Source organism: Sorex araneus, chromosome 2 (assembly GCF_027595985.1).
Source record: "Sorex araneus isolate mSorAra2 chromosome 2, mSorAra2.pri, whole genome shotgun sequence".
Taxonomy (NCBI): domain Eukaryota; kingdom Metazoa; phylum Chordata; class Mammalia; order Eulipotyphla; family Soricidae; genus Sorex; species Sorex araneus.
Genome location: NC_073303.1, coordinates 135624142 through 135642837, shown reverse-complemented (window position 1 = coordinate 135642837; position 18696 = coordinate 135624142). Strand labels below are relative to the sequence as shown.

General features: G+C 46.9%; 1 non-coding gene across 1 annotated transcript; it reads right to left on the bottom strand.

Moving 5' to 3' along the window:
* Nucleotides 1-686: 686 nt before the first annotated feature.
* On the bottom strand, nt 687-820 carry LOC129403001 (small nucleolar RNA SNORA69). The gene has a single exon (XR_008628993.1). It is a non-coding gene; the product is annotated as a small nucleolar RNA SNORA69 (small nucleolar RNA).
* Nucleotides 821-18696: the final 17876 nt, after the last annotated feature.

Here is an 18696-nt window from a genome sequence, read left to right as displayed (position 1 = left end):
CATCACACCAGTCTCTGTTGCAGTTGTCAAATTTGTTATTTTGGCTTTGAAACTAGGTTTTTTTCTTAGCATTACCTGTGTGATTACCTTAGTTCCAAGCAGACATTCGGTATAACCTCTCCTTTCAGGGTCCTTACAAAAAAGAAAAGGGTCTGAGCAATAGTCCATCAGGTAGTGCACTTGATTTCCACGCGGCTGAGTCATATGGTCCCCTGAGTGACACCAGGAATAATTTCTAAGCACAGCGCCAGGAGTAACCTCTGAGCATCACCCCACCCCAGAGAAAAAGGACTGGAGAGATAGCAGAGTGGGTAGGGCACTTGCCTTGCATGCACCACCCAACCCCAGCCCATGATTAATCCCTGGGACCCCATATGACCTCCAGATCATTCCCAGAACAGGTATAATCTCTGAGCACAGAGCCAGGAATATGCCCTGAGCATAGCTGGGTGTGCCCCCCAAACAAACAAAAAGACAGATTTTTGTCTGTGAGCATCAGACAAAATGAAGATCTCGCCCCTCACCAGCAGCAACCCCACACTTTGCATTAAAAACCCTGCCAGAGACAGACATTTCACCCCACAAGCCATGGCTACAGAAGGAAAACAAAAACCCATCACTTTTTCAATAGATTAGAACCGCATGACTTCAAGACCAAAGAGACCTTGTTTCAAAGACTATCTCCAAACTGTCTGTGCTAATCAGTGATCATTTTACCTCCGAATGAGGTAAAATAAAAAATGATTGGCACATATTTGTTTTCAGCAGGGTTATGCCAGCACTCCCACGAAAACAAAGGACTGGAACTGCAACCTGCTCAAGGGCCTGAGTTTTTATTTTTATTTTTTATTTATTTATTTTATTGAATCACCAAGTGGAAAGTTACAAAGTTCTCAGGCTTATATCTCAGTTACACAATGCTCAAACACCCATCCCTTCACCAGTGCCCATATTCCACCACCAATAAAAACAGAAACAAAAGCAAAAACAAAACAAACAAACAAAAAACAGTATACATCCCACCCCTCACCCCACAACCCACCCCGTACGTGAGTGATAATTTCACTTCCTTTTCTCTTTACCTTGATTACATTCCAGATTTCAACACATAACTATTGTTGTTAGAGTTTCAAAACAGACTCACTATTTTTGTTGGAATTTATCCCCTAAGAATACAGCTCTATTAACAGGGAAATATTTGATAATAAGTTTTCCACTGATGAGAATGAAGAGATAAAATGTTGCGCGGCCGCAGTAGTGGCCGCGCGGTTTACAATTTCTGTATTATAGTAATTAAGTCCACGAAGATTTAAGTTTGAAAATGAATCATTTCCCTTCCTGGAACAGCATGTAGCCAAAGTTAGTTCACAGTCTCCATACATGGGTGCAAGCACTTGCTGGAACCCCAATTCCTAAAGCTGTCTCTGGTTCCCGATCGTTCCACATCCACCGGCTCTGCAGAGGCATGGGCACCCGGGCCGAAAACCCGGCCGGCCGGAGCGGAGCACCGGCCCCGGCTGGGGCTGGCTCAAGGGCCTGAGTTTTTAAAAATATTAAATAATATTAAAATAAGGACCATTTTTAGGCTTGAATATGGAAGACATTTAAAACATTTTGGGAAATAGAAAAAGATATTCCTATGACCTCAAAGATAAGAAAATAAGTTTTGTTTTGTGGTCACACCAGCAATGGTTAGGGGTTACCCAGCTCTGTGCCCACTGGTCACTCCCAGGGCTGCTCAGGTGCATCCCTGGACCATACAGGGCCAGGGATCAAATTTATGTGTTTTCTTTGATAAAGTCTCTATTCAAGTCTTTTTGGGGTGAATGACTGGGCCACACCTGGCTCTTTGTTCAGGATTCACTCCTGATGGTTGATAACATGCAGATATGCTAATCTTCATATTAGTCAGGAAAAGGAAAATTACAACTATTAAGCCTCCATTAGTCATCCTCCGGAGTGGAGCTGCTAACTGTAAACAGTATACCAGTAGCAATTGTTGTGAAGGGTGTGGTGCTGGACCTTGGGAGGTTGCTGGTGGTGAACGGAGTGCATTCGCCCCACCAAACACTGTGGAGGTCAGTCAGATGCACACATATCCCAGGAGTGTGGTTCTACTGCCAGGTGGGCGCCCACTTTCTATCCCCATGAGCAACAGGATGACAATGAAAGTGACAGTGACAATAGAATCATATATGCATATAGTATTTTTATTCAGTTGAAGTTCAAAACTCAGAGTGTGATACTGGAAAGATAGTTTAGGGGTTAAGACATTTGTTTTGCATGAGACTGACCCTGGTTTGATCCCAGGCACAACATGAGGTCCGCAGCAGTGCCAACCAGGAGTAAGCCCCGAGGACCTCCGAGTGTGGGCTCTTAAGGCTCGAAGCCTTCCCAACGATCAGGGCCTATGGGGATGGAGATCTATAAAAGGGGTTAATGAGCATGTGGTTGACCCTGGTTATATCATTGGCACTACATGGTTCCCAGAGTACAGTTGGGGTGGACAGGTAATTCCTGGCACCTCAGGATCAGCAGGTCATAGTTAATCAGGCCTTTGCTTGGGCCTGTCAGCAGCCGAGTTGGCTGAGAATCCCTGGGAGGGCCCCTGGGACTCCTGGGCACTACTTGGAAGTTTCCCCCCAACTACCCAAATCGGAAAAATTAAGGCCTAACAGACACCTCAACAGGCTGAGTCTATATTATCCCTGCTGTGTGTTGGATGTCTGAGTTAGATCCCTGGTGCCACTTTTCCCAGAGCCCAGCTGGGAGTGACCTCCAAGCACTGCCAGACATGGCTCAAAAAGAAAGAAAGAAAGATAGAAAGAAAGAAAGAAAGAAAGAAAGGAAGGAAGGAAGGAAGGAAGGAAGGAAGGAAGGAAGGAAGGAAGGAAGGAAGGAAGGAAGGAAGGAAGGAAGGAAGGAAGGAAGGAAGAAAGAAAGAAAAGAAGAGCTCATTATTGAGGAATAATTAACCAGGAGGTAAATCTATAAATAAAAGCAAAGAGATGGGATGTAGCTCAGTGATAGAACTCATGCCTCACATGTATGAGACCCAGCATTCAATCCCTGGCAACACACACACACACACACACACACACACACACACACACAGCGAAAGAAAAGACAAACAATGGCCACAGAGATAACACAGGCATTAAGGAACTTGCCTAGCATTCGACCGGCCCAGTTTCTATCCCTGGCATCAAATACAGTCTCCCCACACCCAACCACAGCATGGCCAAGAGTGAGCCCTGAGCACAGTGGAGTAAGCCCTGAGCACGCTTGGTGTCATCCAGATCCACTCTCCCCCCAGGTAATAATTAATAAATGGAAAAAGAAGAATTTGGTATAAGCTTTACTTCTTTCATTTTTTCCTCTTCATATTTAGAATTGCATGCAGCCAATCCGGGTTCAATTTCCAGCATCCCATATGGTCCCCCAAGCATGGCCAGGAGTAATTCCTGAGTGCATGAGCCAGGAGTAACCCCTGCTCATTGCTGGGTGTGACCCAAAAAGAAAAAAATATATATACATATATATTAAGAATAGATTCTAACCATGTGCTAGAGAGACAGTACAGGGGGCAAGTCACTTGCCTTGCATGCTGTCGACCCCCAGCTCTATCCCAGAAACAGTAGTTAGTCCCCTGAGCACTGTCAAGGGTAACTCTTGAGCACAGAGCCAGGAATAGCCCCTGATTACAACTTACAACAGTGGCACCACTGTTGTGAGACCCTTTCCCCCAAGAAAACCCCCAAAAGTGTAATACAAAATTAAACACATCCTAGCCAAGTAGAAATCCAAATTCCAGCTGTCCTCATGGCACCCAAGATCATTGACTTGTAGGACTCCTGCTTAGTGGGGTGGTAGAGGGAAAGGAAGTCCCCATCTCCCTGACCCAGGGTGCTAAGAACCGCATCCCTAGAGCTGGGGGTGTGGCCCAGGGCTCATCCCCAGCACCAGAATCTTTTTTTAAATTGCATTCACCTCCATACTCCCAATCAGAGAGAAGAGAGAGAGGAGAAAGGAAGAGAGAGAGAGGAGAGGGAGGGAAGGAAGGAGAGAGGGAAGAAAGGAGGGAGGGAGGAACGGAGGGAGAGGGCAGGGGGGAGAGAAGGAAGAGAGGAGAGAGCTTGACAACTTTTCAGGTTAATGACTACACAATCTTGTCCCCAGTAGAAACATGGTTCAATGGATTTCACGGATCTCAAAGGAATCATTTGAGTCTTTATTTCTCCCTGGGGGAGTCAGGTATATTTACTTCTGCTATTTCCTATGATAGGTATTTTTCACTTCTGGCCACCCAATGTCTAAGCATCTTTGTGCCTGTTGGGAATTCTTACGGAGAGGACAAGCATGGGCCAGCAGCCTCTTTCCCAGTTTCTTTCTCTCTTCTTTGTCTTCTTTGTCTCTAATTGGGCATGTGAACTTTTTTTAACATGATTTTTAGAATAATTTTTTATTTTATAAAGTAGTTCACAATATTTCATTACATTTAATATTCAAATACCAATCCCACCACCATTACACCTTCCCACCACGATATTTTGGGTGTTTTCACCTGAACCCCAATCCTTGCCCCAAGGCAGAACTGAATAATATATTTTGTATTGTTTGTTATGAAAAATTACTGAAAATGCTACAAAAAAAGTCTCCTTAGAAGAAAGAGGGTGAGGATTGTTGTATGGATATATATATATATATATATATATATATATATATATATATATATATATCAGGGGGCAATAAGCCCTTCTATAAGAAATCACTAACATGTTGTTAGAAGTTTAGCCTTGTGTGCTTTTATATATATATATAAGTTTTATATATATATGTATATATTTTTTCCCTCTAAGATTGGTTGCCTTCTACTTTGAACTCCATCAAATGTGGTGCAGTTCTCTTGGAGTATGGGTATGAAGCGTTCCGTGGCTGAGAATGTGGCCGCGTGGTCCAGTAATGGGTTTACTCGTGGGTGAGGCTCAGCCTGAGTGTGTGGAGAGTGGTTGTGAGCATGGCGGCAGTGAGTTCTTGAGGTTTTCGGCTGCCGGGGCTGGGTCCCTTGGGGTGGGGAGGGTTCTCACCTGCCCCCTCTGGGGAGCCCTGAGTGGAACAGCCTGGCACGGGGTCTGGCGGCATGGTTATGGTGAACATCATGTTATGCTCCCTTCTGGGTGGGAAGGACATGCGATCTGGATGGTGGCCGAGGACAAGATTACCTGGTGCCAGCCAGAGGTGGCTTATTGGGCATGTGAGCTTCTAACCAGGTGTTTCTCCCTAAGACCTAAGAGTAACACAGAGAAAAAAATGCAGGTTTAGCGTTCAAGGAAATATTATATTATTTCAGTTCTGCTTTGGGGGAAAGATTGGGGTACGAGATGGAAATACCCGAAATATGGTGGTGGGATTGGTGTTTGAATAGTAAATGTAATAAAATATTGTGAACTATCTTATAAAATAAAAAGAAAAGAAAATAAAAAAAATAAAATGCAGGTTTAGTTAGAATCCCTCTGGAGGTGGGAAAGCGAGCAGTGATAGCAGAGTTCAATGTCCGACGGTGGCTGTTTCAAGGACAGATCGGTTGAATACTATCCAGACTTTCTGTCTATAGATTTGGTCTCTATTTATGGCTGCTTAATTGCCCATGCTTTTGTCCATGTTCCAAAACCTCATTCTTCAGTTTTTCCATTAATTGTGTGGCTACATAATGTCCATCCAATAATTCCTTTTCTCTCTGACAGAATTGGTGCCCCAAGGGCCACCTTCCTAAACAAGGTTAGAAAACAGGATATCTGATCAGTATACAGCCTCTTTGTGCAGAAGTTGAATTTTCTGTGGAGATGACTTTTGAGGGAGAGGGGCATCTCCCCATCAGCTGCTTGGGTCAGACGCTCAGGCCTAACCTCTCGATATCAACCACAGTTGGCCCTACTCCGGAGTCCCAAGAGGAGTGTACTCTTTAACCTCACTTTGTGGGGCTCTCTATTCCTTTCTCTTCTCTCATCATTTCTATTTACTATAAAAATGGAGGGGGTGGGGCTAGCCCAGGGACATAGCTCAAACGGTTCTGCGTGAAGAAAGCTGGGGTTCCATGCCCAGCCCTGCATGGTCCCCAGGGCACTACTGATTTCGGAATGAGCCTTAAGCACCAAGGTGTGACCCCAAAGCAAATCAAACAAATACAGGGGTTGAGGAGATGGATCAAAGGGCTGGCTCACATTCTCTGCATGCCAGAGACCCTGGTTTTGTCTCTGCCACCCATGGTTCCCTGGCACTGCTGGGATCAGCCCTAGAGCACTACCCCACCCGCAAAGCCCTGGAAGTATAAACCATCCTACCTTTGTGATAATGGTCTCATTGATCGCCATCCATGTGCTCATTGCAGCCTGGCTTAGGCAGGTGAGGGGCCTATGGGAGCACACAACCCTGATGTGGCTTTACTGGGGTACCAGCACCAGCACCTTCGTCATCCGTATTGTGGTCCCTTAGCGACTCCTTGTGTGGCCTTCCTTCTTCCAACAATCGTACTTCTTCCTTATTTTCCTAGTGGATCCTCCATTGCCTTAATATCTAACTGTGTGTGTATCTGTGTGTGTATACATATAACGTATGGAAGTATACGCAAAAGGGCCCCAAATATAAATAAACACCTAATAAATCATTGCAAAGGGGAAATCTATATAATCACCACCCAGGTGAAGAAATAGTGTTTCCATTACTTCCAGAACTCCTTCTCCTCTCTCCTGCTTCCTGTTTGTCTCCCGTTGGTCATTAACTCCTTCCTGCTAGCTGCCACCCTACAGAGCTGTCAGAATAGCTTGCTGTTTGCTATCCTGACCTTTGAACTAATCTTTTTTTTTTTTTTTTTGCAGTGTTCAGGTCATACTTCTGGCTCTGTGCCTTAGGTTTCACTCTGAGCTATCTTCCAGGCCCCTGGTCTTATTATCTTTTAATTTATTCATTACTTTATTATCTTTTAAAAAATAACCATTAGGAGTGGGAGAAATCAGAAGGAGGTGAAGATGCTCAGAACTGACTACCCCATGATTCCGGGGCTGGCCTCCTCAGGGACACTGTGCTAGAACGAAGTCTATTTTGAGTGTGGTCAGCAGACACCCTTCGGGTTCAGAAGCTCTTGCCCTTCTCCTACCCCCGGGAGGCCCAGCCACTCCCTTAAGGACCCAGGGTAATGAATACCAAGGATTTTATCCTGATATTCAGGATATCAGGTGGGATCATCTGCAGATTTCTGGTCTTTCTTATGTGGAAAGCTCATCTATTTGCAGAGCAAACAAAGCATTTTCTCATACTGGGAACCCCTTTCTTCTCTCAACTGCCCCAGCCTGCCCCATAACACTAAAACAACCATCTTTCCATTCTGCTTACCCACTCCCCCCTGGTTTGCCTATTTGTCAGCTAGAGAAGATCTAGGAGAGCTGGGGCATTGGGAGAATATTCATAGCAGACCAGGTTTAGCTTGGGTTGGCAAAGGCATCCGTCCTCTCAGGTGTGCGTCCTACATAGGTGGGCTTTATTTCTCTCTGATGAATAGTTTTATGAGCACAATTTATCTTTGGTCCTCTTCCTGAGGAGGACAGATAATATATTCTCTACCCCTACCCCCAACTCCCCACCTCGTTTTACGAAATCTTAGATATGCTTCCAGAGGGGAGGAGAATGAGAGGAAGGTAAAGGACAGTGGGTGAATGTAAGGGAGACCAAAGATAAGGGGCAGGTCTGCAAGGACGTTTCAAGAGAGATGTTGATTAGTCACGTGAGCTCTGTAGGGGGGGAGGGGGGTGGTCACACCTGGCGATGCACAGGGGTCACTCCTGGCTTTGCACTCAGGAATTACTCCTGGCGGTGCTCAGGGGACCATATGGGATGCTGGGAATCAAACCTGGGTCGGCTGAGTGCCAGGCAAACGCCCTACCTGCTGTGCTGTCCTCCAGCCCGATGTTCTGTATGCTTTGGCTCAAAGAGGATGATCACAGTCCAATCCCTGGCACTGCCAAGAGTAACTGTGAGCACAGAGCCAGAGAAGCCCTCTGAGCACTACCAGGTATGACCCCCAAAACAAAATTAAACAAAAAAACAGGGCCAGAGAGATAGCACTGTGGCTTGTTTGATCCCAGCATCACAGATGGTCCCCTGAGCCCCATCAAGAATGGTCCCTGAGTGCAGAGCCAGGAGTGAGCCCTGAGCATTGCTTGGTGGGGCCCCAAAATTAAAAAGCAAACTCATCTGGGTTTCTCCCAAAAGGAAAGAAAATTTCCATCAAGTGAACAAATCTCTGGGTCTTTATGAACTTAAAATTTAATGAAGCAGCTAAGCCAATTAAACCTATAGTGATAAAGTGTTATTTTAAAAATTGCATAGTGTAACATTGTATTTCTTGCATTTAAATGGATTTATGCTTACTAGTGGGACAATTTAATCTGTAATTCCATTTTTGTTTTGTTTTTGAGTCACATTGGCTGTGCTCAGGACTTACTCCTGACTGTTCTTGGGATCACTCTTGGTGGGGTGTAGGACGACATTACTTTGTCCTCTCCCTGCTTGCCACAAGTAGCTTGTCCGGGTTTTTCCCAGAGTTTAGGCTTACCCCAGGCACACCCATCAAGGTGTTCCCGAATCTCTCCCATCCCTTTGTTTAGCTATAATCACTTCTCCATGCTCTCTTCCCCAAAAGAGTTAATCCTCGGCTTTCCCTTAATCTGACTCTGCTAATTTGCAAGGTCAGACCTTCCTAGAATACTGAATTTATACTATATAAGTTAATATTGCCTTTCTCCTCTTCTTCTTTTTTTTTTTTTTTTAAATATTTATTTATTTATTTATTTGCTTTTTGGGTCACACCCGGTGATGAACAGGGGTCACTCCTGGCTCTGCTCTCAGAAATTACCTCTAGTGGTGCTCAGGGGACCATATGGGATGCTGGGAATCGAACCCGGATCGGCCACGTGCAAGGCAAACACCCTACCCACTGTGCTATCGCTCCAGCCCCCTTTCTCCTCTTCTTGTGCCTTTTGAATAATTTACTTTAAAGCTATGTCTGTTTTGTATAGACACAAGAAGACAATATTATGTTTTTATAACTTGGGAATTAATTGGCCTCGAATATTATTCTCTCCTGGGCATCTGCTTTCTCCACTTAAGCCTCAGTTGCCCTCAGTTCCTAGCACCCCAAAGTAGGGTCCCCGACGTGGGACAGGAAGGATCCAGGGCAAGCGGTGAGTTATGTGCTACCCTGGCATCGAGATGGGCCTGGCTAAAGTGCCTAATTCTTAACTATAAGTTAAGAGCTTGATCATAGACAAATGCTGTCATGATCCAATAGTAATTATGAGACTGGGACCCTGCCAGGGATAGGAAAGACTGATCTGGCCTGAGCACTGTAGTCTGAGATTGAGATGGCCCCAGGAGAGCAATTCTATAAGCTTTAATGCATCTCTTATTGTGTCCATACAAAATAATTAATATTATGAATTCTTATATGTTTGCTGGCTGAGGAGAAGAGAAACACATTCATGGGACTCTGCCCTTGGGTGGATCCTCCTGCTGAAAGAGAATTAAGTCCTAGGAGAAGCATCCCCTGAGGAAAAGGAACCTTACCCTATTGATGGTGACCACACCTATGTGTACACCCCAACTCCCCGCATGCGGTGGAGATTTAACTAGGCTGTAAGAGTGGGTTGGGGGGCCAGATCCACGGGGGCCAGATCCACGGGGGCAGATCCACGGGGGCCAGATCCACAGATCCTGAGAGAGACTGAGAGCCAGGAGAGAAGCAGAGAGAGAGAATGAAATAAACTGATTGAGCAATCAGTCTGGCCTTCTTCCTTCCGTCGCCTGCTCTTGACCGACAGCACACAGCGATTCCGGGGCACCGGACACGGGTGGTGAGACAGAGCTGCCCGGAGAGCCTGCAAGTGCGCGCGCCCCTCGGCGAGCCTTAGTTTTTTACAGTGGGGCTCAGGGGACCATGTGGGATGTTGCGGATTGGACCTAGGTCAGTCACGTGCAAGGGAAGCGCCCTATCTGTGGTACATCACTCTCGCCCTAAATGAATTTGATGGGGTGGGAGAGATAGATAAGGCACTTCCCTTGCGTGTAGCAGCCTGGGTTGGGATTCCTGGTGCTACAGAGAATCCTCTTGATGTCGGTGGACCCTACGGGTGGCTCACGTGAGTCAGGAGTAGAGAAGGACCGTCACCTTGTCCCACTCCGCCTCTGCACCTGGGACCCCTGGGAAGACGAGGACCGGTAAAGTCTGTGATGAGCCCCTGCTTGGCCTGGGCCTGACCCCTGCCAGCCCCACCAGGTGGCTATCAGGCCACACCTGACGTTCACTTGGTCTTCCAGGCATGGGAGTCCATCCCCACCACCTGGTTTCTTGGGGAGCCACGAACTCAGGCTGGAGAGAGGATTTGCTCTTTTTTTTTTTTTTTAATGAATCACCGTAAGGTACAGTTACCTACTTACAAACTTTCGTGCTTATGCTTCAGTCATACAATGATCGAGTACCCATCCCTCCACCAGTGCCTATTCTCCACCACCAACGATCCCAGTATCCCTCCCACCACCTCCAACTTATCCCCTACCCAGACCCCACCCCACCCCACCTCTGACAGAGCATTCCCTTCTCTCTCTGCTTTTGGGTGTTGTGGTTTGCAATATAGGTACTGAGTGGCCATCATGTTTAGTCTATAGTCTACTTTCAGGACGCATCTCCCATCCCGAGTGGGCCCTCCTAGCACCCTTTACTTGATGGTCCCTTCTCTATCTGAGCTGCCTTTTCTCCCAGCATGTGAGGCTGGCTTCCAAGCCATGGAGCAATCCTCCTGGTCCTTATCTCTACTATTCTTGGGTGTTAGTCTCCCATTCTGTTACTTTATATTCCACAGATGAGTGCAATCTTTCTATGTCTGTCCCTCTTTCTGAATCATTTCACTTAACATGATACTTTCCATGTTGATCCACTTGTACGCAAATTTCATGACTTCATCTTTTCTAACAGCTGCATTGTGTACATCTACTACTACTACTACTAATAATAATATTGTTATAACAATATTCCATTGTGTAGATATACCAGAGTTTCTTTAACCAGTCATCTGTTCTTTGGCACTCGGGTTTTTTTTCCAGATTCTGGCTATTGTAAACAGTGCTGCAATGAACATACAAGTGCAGTTGTCATTTCTACTATACTTTTTTGCATCTCCAGAATATATTCCCAGAAGTGGTATTGCTGAGTCAAATGGGAGCTCTATTTTTTTGGCCTGGGCCTGACCCCTGGCCAAAATTTCTAGGTTTTTAAAAATTAATTTATTTTTTATTAATTTTTAATTGAGTCATCGTGAGAACAGGGCTTTTAGGATCGAGTCTCAGTCATACTATGGTCAAATACCCATCTCTTCACCAGTGCGCATGTTCTACCACCAATAACCCCAGCATACCCTCCCTCCCACTCCTCCTCTGCCTGTGTGGCAGATGATTTTCACTTTATTATTTCCTTACTTTGATTGCATTCAACAATTTCTAGTTTTTTGAGAAACTTCTGTATTGTTTTCCAAAAGGGCTGGACCAGTCGGCATTCCCACCAGCAGTGAAGGAGAGTCCCTTTCTCCCCACATCCGAGGATTTACTCTTTGCAGGAAAGGAGAAACCAATCCCAGGCCTTACCCAGGCTTTTCAGGGTTCTTGTCTTGCTTGCAGAAAAGAATTTCAGCTGTAGACAAACTGTGAAGTAAACAGATTTTATTTGGAGGGTTTTTGAAGGGAAGGAGGAAGAGAAAAGTGGGAGAGAGTGGAGAGTAAGAGAGACAGAGTAACGTGCTCAAGAGAGAATGTGGGGCTTCTCCAAGTGTGGAGAGAGCCCCTACATACAACCCGGGGTTAGACAGGAAAGCATGAACGTACACATGTCAAGAGGGAGATGCGGCGACACATGTGCTTGGGCACCGCACTTGCTCAGCCATGCGAGTGCAAGCTGCAACAATGGGCTCAGGCAGCACATGTGCACTCTTCCTTTGCTCAAGGTGGCCTTTATGGGCTCTTCTTGGGTTGTCTTGATCTGGAAATTCTAAAGTCTTCTCGGGGCTGGATCACATTTTAATCAGAGTAAGGGAGAGGTCCGAGAGTTTGAGGAACTTCGTGGGGAGGGGTCCAACCTCCTCAGGGTCTGCTGAAGGTCTTATCGGGTCTGTTTTCTGTATCCACAGGGTGGATCAGTCTTCAGATTTTCCTCCCAGAAGTTCCGTTGACCTAAGTTTTATTGCCGAGGGCCTTTCCCTGCCTACCTGCCTTTATCACTCTGGGCGGACTCACCTCTGAGTACCAATGAGTGCTCCCCTACTCCAGTCCCAAAAGTGAAACTTAGGTCTTGGTAGATTTATGAAATCAGATCTAGATGTTACACCCAGCAGTTCTTGGAGAAGGAGGGTTGGTCCTGGCAGTGCTCAGGAGATCATGCCAACCCAGGAACTGAACCTTCAGGGCCTCACACGTACAAGCCACATTGACAGCTGTAAATTAAAAGCTTAGAAGCTTTCAAAGCTCGAAACATCGATGGGGCTGGAAAGACAGTGCAGTGGTTAAGGCGCTTACCTTGTACGTGCCTGACCCAGGTTGGACCCCCAGCATCCCTTATGGTCCCCAAAGCACTGCCAGCTAAGCAGTGCCAGAAGTGACCCTGAGCGCAAAGCCAGGAGGAACCCCTGAGCATCACCAGATGCGGCCCCAAAAACAAACTAACAAAAACAAACGAAAAAACCTTTGCAACATCAGGTCAGAGAGAGAACTCACAGGTAGCTTTGTTTGCAGGGGGCCCAGGTTTCATCCCTAGCCCCTCATGGTCCTCTTCCAAACCCTAAATAAATAGATGTAAAAAACAATTTTGGAATATTAATATATAAAATATTACTTACAACACCCCACCCGCATAGGTTGTAAATGATCTTTTTTGTGAATGGGCCTAAAAATTGCCCTCAGGTACTCGCATTAACAATCGGATGGGACTCAGTTCTGCTGAGAAATTCCAGGCTCTGCAGGTGTGAATCACTCCTTGGGTTGTTCAGCCTTCCGAGGACTTTCCATGGATCTCTTCTCTGTGAAAGCCTGAGCAGTCACTTGCCCCTTAGAGGGACCTCATGTTGATCTTAATTCTCTGCTGATCTTGTCTTGAAATCGTTGTTCTCCCTTCCTTTTTTCACTGTGTGTGTGTGCTGGGGATCAAACCCAGGTGCTTGACACATAGTATGTGTGATATCTCAGGAACACATCCCTGACCTGCCTCTCAAGTTCCTCATACTTCTGTAAGCCAGGGCCCCCTGTCCACCCTGAAGCAAGTCCTGGTGGCCCCGCAGCGAGAGAGGGCGGGTGCGGCTGAGTGCAGTCTTTCCTGCAGCCCCATTGCTGGACTTGACCTCTTATCTCGCACTGTGGTTCTGCCTCATGTCCATCGGTCCTGGCCCCTCTCACTTGGGGCTGGCGGGTACAGGAGGTAAGGTAAGGTGCTTGCTTGGCGTGCCACCAACCCCGGGTTGGAGCCCAGCACCATCAGGGGTCACTACCGAGTACAAGCAGTGAGCACTGCCTCCACAGCAGAAAAGATTAGAAGGAGCCGGAGAGAGGGGAAGGAGGGAGGCGTTGCTCTGCCTGTGGCTGGTCCTGGTTTGAGTACCTGCCCCTGAGCACTGCCTGGTGTGCCCCTTGCACTCCCCAAAAATGAGCTGGGGAGGTGCCTTGGCAGCAGAGCACTTGTTCTGGCACCAGAAAAATATTCTTTTTCTGCAGGGTTGGAGGAGGGATTGTCAGGGGCCATATGGAATATTCAGTAGTAGAACACGACTCCCTTTATTGAGTAATTATTGTTATAGTTTCAGTAACATGGTTATAATGGTGTTAACATTAATGATTCGGATGTACAGTTACAGTACCCTGTAGGATGACATTACTTTGCCCTTTCCCTCCTTGCCACAAGTAGCTTGTCCCGGTTTTACCCAGAGTTTAGGCTTACCCCAGTCACACCCATCAAGGTGTTCCCGAATCTCTCCCATCCCTTTGTTTAGCTATAATCACTTCTCCATGCTCTCTTCCCCAAAAGAGTTAATCCTCGGCTTTCCCTTAATCCGACTCTGCTAATTTGCAAGGTCAGACCTTCCTAGGATACTGAATTTATATTATATAAGTTAATATTGCCTTTCTCCTCTTCTTGTGCCTTTTGAATAACTTACTTTAAAGCTATGTCTGTTTTGTATAGACACAAGAAGACAATATTATGTTTTTATAACTTGGGAATTAATTGGCCTCGAATATTCCCTCCCGGGCCTCTGCTTTCTCCACTTAAGCCTCAGTTGCCCTCAGTTCCTAGCACCCCAAAGTAGGGTCCCCGACGTGGGACAGGAAGGATCCAGGGCAAGCGGTGAGTTATGTGCTACCCTGGCATCGAGATGGGCCTGGCCAAAGTGCCTAATTCTTAACTATAAGTTAAGAGCTTGATCATAGACAAATGCTGTCATGATCCAATAGTAATTATGAGACTGGGACCCTGCCAGGGATAGGAAAGACTGATCTGGCCTGAGCACTGTAGTCTGAGATTGAGATGGCCCCAGGAGAGCAATTCTATAAGCTTTAATGTATCTCTTATTGTGTCCATACAAAATAATTAATATTATGAATTCTTATATGTTTGCTGGCTGAGGAGAAGAGAAACACATTCATGGGACTCCGCCCTTGGGTGGATCCCCCTGCTGAAAGAGAATTAAGTCCTAGGAGAAGCATCCCCTAAGGGAAAGGAACCTTACCCTATTGATGGGGACCACACCTATGTGTATGCCCCAACCCCCTCATGCTGTGGAGATTTAACTAGGCTGTAAGAGTGGGTTGGGGGGCCAGATCCACGAGCCAGATCCACGGGGCAGATCCACGGGGAGAGATCCAGGAGAGCGGGAGAGAAGCGGAAGGAGAGAATGAAATAAACGGATTGAGCAACCAGTTTGGCCTTCTTCCTTCTTCCTTCCGTCGCCTGCCCTCGACCGACGGCACACAGAGCGGTTCCCTGGCACCGAACGCGGGCGGTGAGACAGAGCCGCCCCGAGAGCCCGCGAGTGCACTTGCCCCCTCGGCGTGCTTTAGTTTTTTACAGTACCCCTCCCCCCAAAGTGTCCCAGCACCCACCCACTGTCTTGATGTCACTTCTAGGCTCCCCCTCGTTCCCCACCCCCTGTTCTCTGCTCTGTCTTGTTCTGGCTTCCTTGTTGAGGCAAATTTAATAATCAATCAGTCTACCCCCTGTTTTGTCATCGGCTCGCGTCTATCCTGTCCCTCTTACTCTTTGCTCTTGTAAGTTTATGCCTTCTGTCTCCTTGTTTCCATTTTAGTGGGTTTTGGGGAGACAGGGGCAAATGCAGCTGTGCCGTCTGCCACAGAGACCACGGTGTCAATTTGGTTTCCATAGGAACACACATTCTTCCTGTTAGCTGGCCATTTCTGCTGGCTTTATAATAATTGAATTATGTAATTACAAGTGCAATTGTCATAAATAAGAACAAACCCAACTGACTCTCAATGAGCACACAACTGGGTTAGTGGGAGGAGAAGTGTGTGGGCATCAGTTAATTAATTTCACAGAGGAGTGAAAAATCCGGGCAAGTTGGATTAAATGGAAATTAGTTAACTGAGCCACATAAAATTATTTTTGGGGGTGATCCCAAGTGGTGCTCAGGGGACCCTGTGCCACTTCCAACAATTCTTGGCCAGAAGAATCAGTTGGCTCAGCACTCGGGCCTCAGGATAAATTGCTGCTGACGTCCTTCAGTCCAGGAACCACCTGGGCCACCCAGAGGTGTTCGGGAATCTCTCGGGTCCCACCTGGTAAATGTTTGGGGGACCGTGTGTACCAGGGAATAAACCCGGGCCGCCTGCCTGCACGGGATGTGCCCTAGGCCCCTTGGCCATCTCTCCGGCATCGGCCTTAGTGTTTGAATGGCTCACTCCTGCTGAGGCTCAGCAGGGCAGGACTGGTATCTGAGCTCTGCTCAGACTCAGGCTTGCGTGGAGGTGAGGCTGAGATCTGACTCTCCCAAGCCCTGTGCTTCTGTCATTGCTTCCCGGTGTGGTTTTTGGACCACACCTGGCAGTGCGTAAGGGGTTCTCTCCCAGGGTGCTCAGGTTTCAAACTGAAGTTGGCTGCCTGCAAGCCGCCTTTCCGCTTTGGGGTTTCTATTTTATTTATTTGGTTTTGGATTTGGGCTTACATCTGGTGGTGCTTGAGGGGCTACCCTCATAACAGTGTTTGGGGGTTGTTCCTGGTGGTGGTGGGGGTTGGTCTCCTGCTTGAAAAACTTCTGCTCAATCCGTTGAACCATCTCTCCAGCTTCTACTGGAAATCAGTGACTGTACAACATTCATGAAGAGAGTATAATGGTGACAGCCTAAACGATCTGGCCTCTTGGCAACCAATGTGACTTTGGAGAAGTGCATCTGTCACTAACACTGGAGCCAGCTAACGCCTCTCTAGCATCGGGCTCTTTACTGGACTTCAGCCGTGGGGTGATGTTTCCAGACAGCCCTCCTGGACTCCGGACTCTTCTCTGCACTGATCCCTGCTCTCTCCACCTATTTTCCTCTCCACACTGATCTTGTTTGTTTGGGGTGGAACCAGGGCTTCACAACAGTCATAGCCTAATGCCCTGTGAAACTTTGGATTTGAAAGTCAGAGTATTGGAGACACCCCTTCCTGGGTCCCGTCCCTCTGGATCCTGGTGTTTGGGGGCCCCTTCAGCTAGGTTGAGCTGCCTTCCTGCTGGCTTCCTCTTCTGCAGGAATTCAGCTCCCAGCTTCCCTGGCTGGAGTTCGCTTCTCATTTATCTATAGACTCTCAGCTTCCCAAGTGCTGGTTTTCTCCAATGTTGTCTCCCATCCTTGCTTTCGAATAGCTTGTTGTTCTTTGCTTTGGGGGACCACACTGACAGTTCAGGTTCTACTCTGGTGATTGCAGTGGGAGCACAGAGGAAGCACCCACATGCAGAGCCTGTGCCAGCCCCTGGAGCTCCCTCCAGCCACGCCCAGAACTCTCAACTCCAAATTCTTCAGAAAAACTTCACATTGAGTTTTCTAGAGAATAGAGAAATGATATCTCTCCAGCCTCTTCCTGGGCTGCCTAGGTGAGCCTGTTTGTTCTGTGATTAACAGGCGGCCAGAAGTAAGCCATTGAGAGTGAGCTGCTGTAAATCCCATGGAAAGCCAGAAAAACTGGGGGGATAAGGGTTAAGAGGGATTACTATAAGGTTGTGCTAACGCTGAGAAATTGCCTTTTGATTAGAAAATGAGGTTCTTCAGGTCAGATGAACTTTTCTGCTTGGACTATGGAGACAATTTAGGAACAACAACATAACCTTTCTTAGGAAAAAAAGGTTGTTTTTTTGATATAGCATTTTCTAAACTCATAGCAATTACTTTTGGGGAAAGTATATAGGCACGACTAATTAAAAAATTCCTGTTTTTTTTTTGAAATTAGTGGAATTTAAATGAACATTTTTGTGAGGTGTGGTGGGCTGAGCCATACAAACCAAAACAGTGCTCAGGAGCTATTTGTGGCCTGTTGCTCAGGGGATCACATGTGGTGCCAGGGACTTGAACCAGCTGCATGCAAGAGCCTTACCTCCTATACTATCTCTCTGGTCCACTAAACATTACTTTTATTTGTGTTTTTTTGGTTCTGAGTTTGGTTTTGGGGCCACACCCAGCAGTGCTCAAGGACTAATTCTTGGCTCTGTGCTCCAGCATTATTCCTCATGGTCTCAGGGGACCAGAGGGGAAGCCAGGGATTGAACCCTGGCCAGCCACGTGCAAGGCAAGCACCCACCTGTACTATCATCTGACACCCTACTAACACTTCACTAGTATACAACCTTTTCACATTTTTGTTTTGTTTCTTCAGAAATTTTATCCATTCCTTGAGGGTAGTGGATGTATCTGACACAGGAGGAGCTAAGAGGGCTGGGAGATCGCTCCAATCTCTGGAACTGGTGGTCTCGGGAGCCCACTTGGATAGACCTCTGAGACCAACCTTGGAACAGCTTCTGAGCACTGCTGAGCATGGCCCCCAAATCAATCCAAACAACAACAGCAACAAAAAAAAGGGGGGCCAGGGAGATAGCCCAAAAGACTGGAGCACATACTTTGCTTGTAGGAGGCCTGAATTTAATCCCCAGCACCACATGGTCCCCCAAGACACACTGGGAGTGATCGCATAAGCAATGATATGCCCCCGCATTCCCCAAACTTGAAAGTTCCAAGAGAGTAGGAATTTATTATGAGGGTTTAACTGCACCAGTTTATTGAAGTTCTGTAGCAACCTATGAAAAAGGAACTGCTATTACTCTAAGTCTACAGAGAGGAAACTGAGGTATGAATTACAAGGTTCTAGGGAGAGGCAGACTGGAGCAGGGCTCTGCTCAGCTGGTTGACCAGACTCACCCTTGCCTTCTGCAGCAGCCTTCAGAAACTGGTCGGGTGCATTTTGGAGACAGACGGAGGAGTTTTAGGAACTGACAGAACAGGTTCTATGACTGCTTGCTAGGACATGCACGTTAGACTCAGCCTAGGCTCTCTCCTGCTGACACCATCTGCATCAAGGCTGTGGAGAGAGCCTATGACCTGTAACCTATAACTCTTTAACCATTGGAA